We start from the raw sequence: 6,019 nt of genomic DNA on the forward strand, positions 1-6,019 counted from the left end.
TCAATAATATAAGACCTTTTTTTTTTTTTTTTTGGCAGAACCAGGGATTGAACTCAGGCATTTGCACTTGCCAGGGAAACACTCACTGAGACATCTCCCCAGCCCCAAGATTGTATGTTAATAAATGTCAATTTAAATAAAGCAGGCAATCAATGTCACAGTTGTCACCATTTTACAACATAAAAAAATTAGGGAGGGGAAGAGGAATTAAAGAGAGTGTAAGGAAATGGAGAAGAAAAGAATCAAAATATATCATGTACAGATGCAAATTCCCTATGATGAATGGGATCATTAAGTATACCTAAAATTTTAAAAATACTTAAAAAAAGATAATTAAGAAATTTAAAAAGCAATCCAACAGTTATAAAAGGAAAAGAGAATGCAAGCCAATACTCAAGTGATTGTATTTATCTCATTTTAGTCACTAAGCTAACTTGCAGCCTTAAATTATCAGAATTTTAGTTGTCTCCATGGCTGGGCATAGTGACTCACACCTATAATCCCAGCATTTGGGAGACCCAGGCAAGAGAACTGCTGTAAGTTCAAGACTAGCCTAGGCTACAAAGTGTGTTCAAGGTCTGCACAGTGAAACCCTGTCTCAAAAAAAACCAAGAAAGAAAGATTTTCTCTACAAAAATACCTCGAAAATAGCTAAGAACAAATGACAATACCAAGCGCAAAATTTACACCTTAGAGAAATGTTAAATGACCACACTTTAGAAAATATATTTGCAGAAGTATTGACAAATGCAGATTCATTCTCAGCGAAGTATATTTCAACAAAAAAGCCACCATCTTTTAAAGAGAAAATAAATAAAAATAATAAGTACTTAAAAGATCTACACTAGTGATATAAATCATAAATATCAATTTAAAACTCTGCTATGCCAAGGATAAAAATTATATACATAGCAGAAGTTAAACTAAGGTTCCATTTAAATAGCTAGGCAGTGTCATACCAAACCAGCAACAAAACTAGAACAATCCAAAACGGCTTCACTGCAGTTAAATACTAGGTTTACATAATATAGCATCTTTCTTCAAGAAATACAGATTTCTCAATACCTGCCTTAGTCGAGTGTGGTTGTACATGCCTGTCATCCTAGTACTTGGGATGCTGAGGCAGTAGAACTGTGAATTCAAGGCCAGCCTTTGCTACTGAGTAAGACCTTGTCTCAAAAAAACAAAAAATGTTTGGCCTTTAACAACTAGAAAAAAAGAAAACGAAAAAATCAAACCAAGATTTAATCTACACCCAGTAATATTCACAATAGTAGGCATACATTTTATTTTCAAGATTCATATTGTAGGGGGCCGAGGAGATGGCTCAGTAGAATAAGCGCTTCCCTGCAAGCACAAGGGCCTGAGTTCAATCCCCAGTTCCACCAAAAAAAAAAAGAAAGAAAGAAAAAAAAATTCATATTATATATTAGTTTATGGTATATGTCTGTCTGTCTCTTTTTGGTGGTGCTAGAGATGGAACTAAGGGCCTTGCAAAAGCCAGGTATGTGCTCTATCATTGAATCACATCCCAACCCTACATTTATTTGAAATCAAGCAAATTTTCAAGCCTAAAAAAGAAAATATATATATATGGAATAGTAGCAAGGAAATTTCAACTCAAGCATAATTAATTCTCTTTTCAAAATAGTTAAAATCATTTGGGGATATAGCTGAGTGGCATTAAGCACATGCCTGGCAAGCACAAGATTCTGAGTTCAATCCCGTACACCACCAGAAAACAAAAACAAAAAAAAAAAAGTTGAGCAAAATAGTTAAAATCAAGTAACTTTCATAATGCAGTATTTTTATAACACAAATCTAAAGAGCATGTTAAAATCTCAGTCTAGGAATGTAGCTCAGGGGTAAAGCATTTGCCTAGCATACAGAAGATCCTATAAACACACATAAACACAAATACTCTTTGGCCAGCTTTGTTTAAAAATCAACTGAGCTTCAAGTCTCTGGCAAAAGTGTGCATGACTCACTGATGTAGAACTCAATGGGAAGAACTAGAAAATTTATTCCAAGATTTTGCTTTGGGTTTGTTTTTTAATACATCTTTATCTTAATGCTGAAAACTAGTGTTTACAAGTTTATTTATTAAAAGGACAAACAGTGAATAAAATGAATGACCTATAAATGAAAGTCTTATTTCCTGGATACCTAAAAAGCCATAAAGTAACATTTACATATATACACAGAGGGAAAACATTTACATTTAATTTACAGGCAAGGCAAAATGATGTTCTAAACTAGAAAACCAAACATTTTAAGACACTGATTTTTCTTTCCCAGAAACATCTTCAAAACTTTTATACTAGAAATATTTTATCTGAAATATTTATGTAACAAATTTTAAATGTCAATCCTACTGAAATGTTTTTATTCTCATTGAAAGTTTTATAAATTTAGGATGAAAGAATTTTAAAAGTTGATCTTCAAATTAAGCAAAACATTCTGCCACATTTATGGAAACACACACTGTTCTCTTAAGCCAAATTATCTTAAGCTTTAGATCACTGAAAAATCATCAGTCTATATGCTTTTGTAACTACAAATAGCAGGGATGGGGAAATGTCAGACATACATCAATTACTACCAACCCACTCTTCTCATCATACCAACACTTCTACTTTTTAATCACTTTAAATAAACAAAAATGCAAAAATAGAACATAAATTGATACAAGGTTTATTGAAATCATATTTACCTCATGAATTTAAAATTCTTTTAAAATTGTCTACTACTGCCAGGGAAATAGCTTAGTGGCACAGCACCTGCCTGGCAGGTGCAAGGTCTTGAGTTCGATTTCTGACACCAAAAAATAAATTAAAATTGCCCACTCCTATGAATGCTTCATACAGAACATTAAAACAAGCTACTCTCCAAATAGTACCTTACAAAAAGGTCCCTTTCAAGGAACAACTCAAGAAAAACAGCCTATATAAAGAGCTTTTGATGCAAATTACTTCTCTTTTCCCCCTCATTTTTGATGTTCAGTATTTAAAAATGAAAAATAGATTATTGTTTTATCACAAGCTAAAGTAAAAGACCCATTTGTAGAGTTACTTTTTGTTGTTGTTGTTGCAGTATACCTACTGCTATTTTTCATCAAATATTCTGGTTCACCAATTTAATACTTATTTGGCTAGAACAATAAAAGAGCATGTATATATATTTTATAATATATATTTTATATATATATATATACATATATACTATATATACAAATATATAGACAGTAAGTGCCTGCTTTGGACCAGGAACACTGCTCTTTAATGCAATTATTCAAAGCTCATCTTGAAGAAAAAGGGAAAACATGATTATTTTAAAGGTTTACTACAGAAAAATGCTTTTGTCATAGCAACAATTAATATCAAATAACCTCACAAAACATAAGAATGTGAAAAATGCTATGAAAGAGCAATCTAGCAATTCACAGCTTCAGCTCCCTTACTCCACCCAGTCTTCTCGGCTCAATGGCTGTTCACAGCATCCACAAATATTAGCCTTTTTTTTTTTTTTTTTTTTTTTTTTCAAAAAAAGGGGTGGGAGGAGGTACCAAATCAGGGCTTTCTCCATCAAAAGCAACAAACATAGAAATATCTTATATGAAAAATTGGGTTCCTTTCCAAGATGTTAAAAAAAAAAAGCTTTAAATTTGTTTTAGGAAATCCTCCTTTTCACAACAATCCAAACAATGATCATTTATAACATGAAAGAATAAGTCACCCTAAATACAGATTACTATTGTGCTTTAACAAATACCACAACTTATAACTATCAATTATTTTGCAAAAATGTGTTGAAAGACACCCATTGGAGTAAATGCCAGCTAATACCTTAAAATGAAACTAGAATCTTGAAATTCAAACCTTTTAATATATATCACTACTGACATACCCAAGTAAGAAATATTCCTGATTAAGTGACTGAACCCTGCAGCAATTAAGCTCTGCTGCAGAAAAAAAAAAAAGGCAAATACTACTGTGTCTGGAGTGGATGACAATATTACTGTAAGAAAGGCCGGAACACTTGTCTCCTCCGCCCTAGCTGGAAAAAGAAATTCACACAAAACAACCCATCTTTAACAGAAATAGAAATACCAAAATTGGCACAAATTAGTTTAACCTTTAAAATGTTATGAGCCTTAGGGACATAGACTTAAGTAGAGGATGGAATAATAGTAATATATTTTCTCCGGATTGCCCCTTAAGGAAAGGGGAGGGGGCCATGGCAGGACATCGCCCATGAGGAAGACCACAAATCGAGTCCCTTGTCCTCCAAAGCACAATTTCTTAACCAAAGGACTGCTATGAACTGGACCCAAACCCCAACCTGAAAGGGACCTACTGCCCTCCTCCCTGGGAGTTTCTTGCTAAGTCACTGAAGAAAAGGCAGAATAACAAATAAAGCCAGGTACCTCTCTCTTCTAGCTCAGATACTGATAACCTCCTCCTCCTCCTCCTCCTCCTCCTTCTCCTTTCTGCTGTGATGTTTAGAGTCAAAATTTGCCCACCACCTCATAGGCATTTTCTCACCTGGGAGGCTAAATAGATTCAGGCACTGCGTTTCCTAAAGGAGTGGGGAGAAGAGATTAGAGGAAGGGGAATGGCAGACGACCTCAGAGCTTAGTGTTAACATCAAAAGGCAACTCCCGCACGAAAAGCGGGTGGTAGAAGGGAAACCATGCCCGATTCAGAGGGCGGGCGGATGCTGCAGACAGCTCAGGGTGTCGGGCCCTTGTCCTTACTGGTGTCCTTACTGGACCACTGCACCTGGGGGCCAGGGAGGTGGCAGGCCATCCTGCTCCTATCAACCCCATCCTAAGGACAGGTGAGGGACCGAATGCCTGGGAGGCCCTGCGGGTGCCCGAACTCAATCCCGGAGCCGACAGCCTCGGAGGTGTGGGGACTGCGGAGTTCGCCCCCGCGGCCAGGGAGAGGAGGAGGGCCAAACCCTTTCCCAAGATCGGAGATCGACCTGCTCCCCACACCCTTCCTATCTAAGAATACTTTTCATGCTAAGTCACGAGAGGAGATAGATCCCTTGTCGGGAGGGCCGCGGAAAGAGTCGCAGTAGTCCCGGCAGCCCCGAGACAGGGCCAGGAGGACGCGAGCGAGGGCAGCGCCCTCCCCAACCGTGCCCCCTCCTCTGAGCCTCTCACTCAACGGCCGTCGCGGCCGCCATTTTGAGAGCGAGGAGAGAAGAAGAAGGAGGCGGCGGCGGCAGGGGGAGGGGAGAATGGGAGGGAGGGGACCGGCGCAGCCACATCGTCAGGCCGCCGGCCCGGGCCGCAGCCGCCCAAGCGCGGCGAAGGAGACAGAGGGGAGGGTGCAGACCCTTGGCGCCTTACCAGAGCGCTGCACCGCCGCGTCCGCAGGGCCTCTTCCGTCCTTCACTCCCATCCACCGGCGGGGGAGGGGGAGGGAGAGGGAAGGGAGGAAGGAGGGAGGGAGGGAAGGAGGGAGGGGGAGGATGGCGCGCTGGGCCCGGTCCCGGGGAGGGGGAGGGGAGGGGAGGTGGCGGGCTCCTCAGCCGCTCCGGGGCTCGAGCCCAAGCGCAGGGCTCGCGGTTTCTCTTGCTCGCGCCCGAGCGCTCCCTTCCTGCCCTTTCTCGCTCCCTAGACTCTCGGACCGCTGTTTGTTCTCTCCCTCACTCGCTATCTCGGCCGCCGGACTCCGCCGCCGCCCCGCCGTTCCAGCTCCGTCTGTCACAGGAGCTGCCCCAGCGCCCTGACGTCACCGCGCCGCTGGCGCCGCCGCCCTAGACCAGCCAGGAAGAGGGAGGGGAGCGGAGGAGGGGCTGTGGCGCATGCGCAGGCGCGGGCGGGCCCGAGCCGCGCTGCCTTCATCCTGCCGGGCGGACGACCGCGGCCAGGACTTCTTGACTCTGCGGAGCGGGCCTGTGGGCGAGTGTGCGCGGGAGGCGCTGCTCTTTAAGCCACTTCGTGCAGCTGAAGCCTTGGGAGACCTCCCTTTTTGCTAGATCCCTACTGTTGTATCCCCTCACGAAC

At 41.7% G+C, this 6,019-nt stretch overlaps 1 protein-coding gene across 5 annotated transcripts in view; it reads right to left on the reverse strand.

Moving 5' to 3' along the window:
• Pafah1b1 (platelet activating factor acetylhydrolase 1b regulatory subunit 1) overlaps positions 1-5,751 on the reverse strand; it is an 83,718-nt gene extending 77,967 nt beyond the window's left edge. For 2 of the 5 annotated variants that reach the window (XM_004635329.2, XM_023719889.1), the window contains exon 1: positions 5,360-5,751. The gene's annotated coding sequence lies outside the window, so the exon portion shown is untranslated. Of the gene's footprint in view, positions 1-4,426; positions 4,508-4,544; positions 4,579-5,359 lie in introns of those variants that run through there. The other 3 variants (XM_023719888.1, XM_023719890.1, XM_023719892.1) reach the window with 3 other exon arrangements.
• Positions 5,752-6,019: the final 268 nt, after the last annotated feature.

Source organism: Octodon degus, unplaced genomic scaffold (genome assembly GCF_000260255.1).
Source record: "Octodon degus isolate 3935 unplaced genomic scaffold, OctDeg1.0 scaffold00072, whole genome shotgun sequence".
Taxonomy (NCBI): domain Eukaryota; kingdom Metazoa; phylum Chordata; class Mammalia; order Rodentia; family Octodontidae; genus Octodon; species Octodon degus.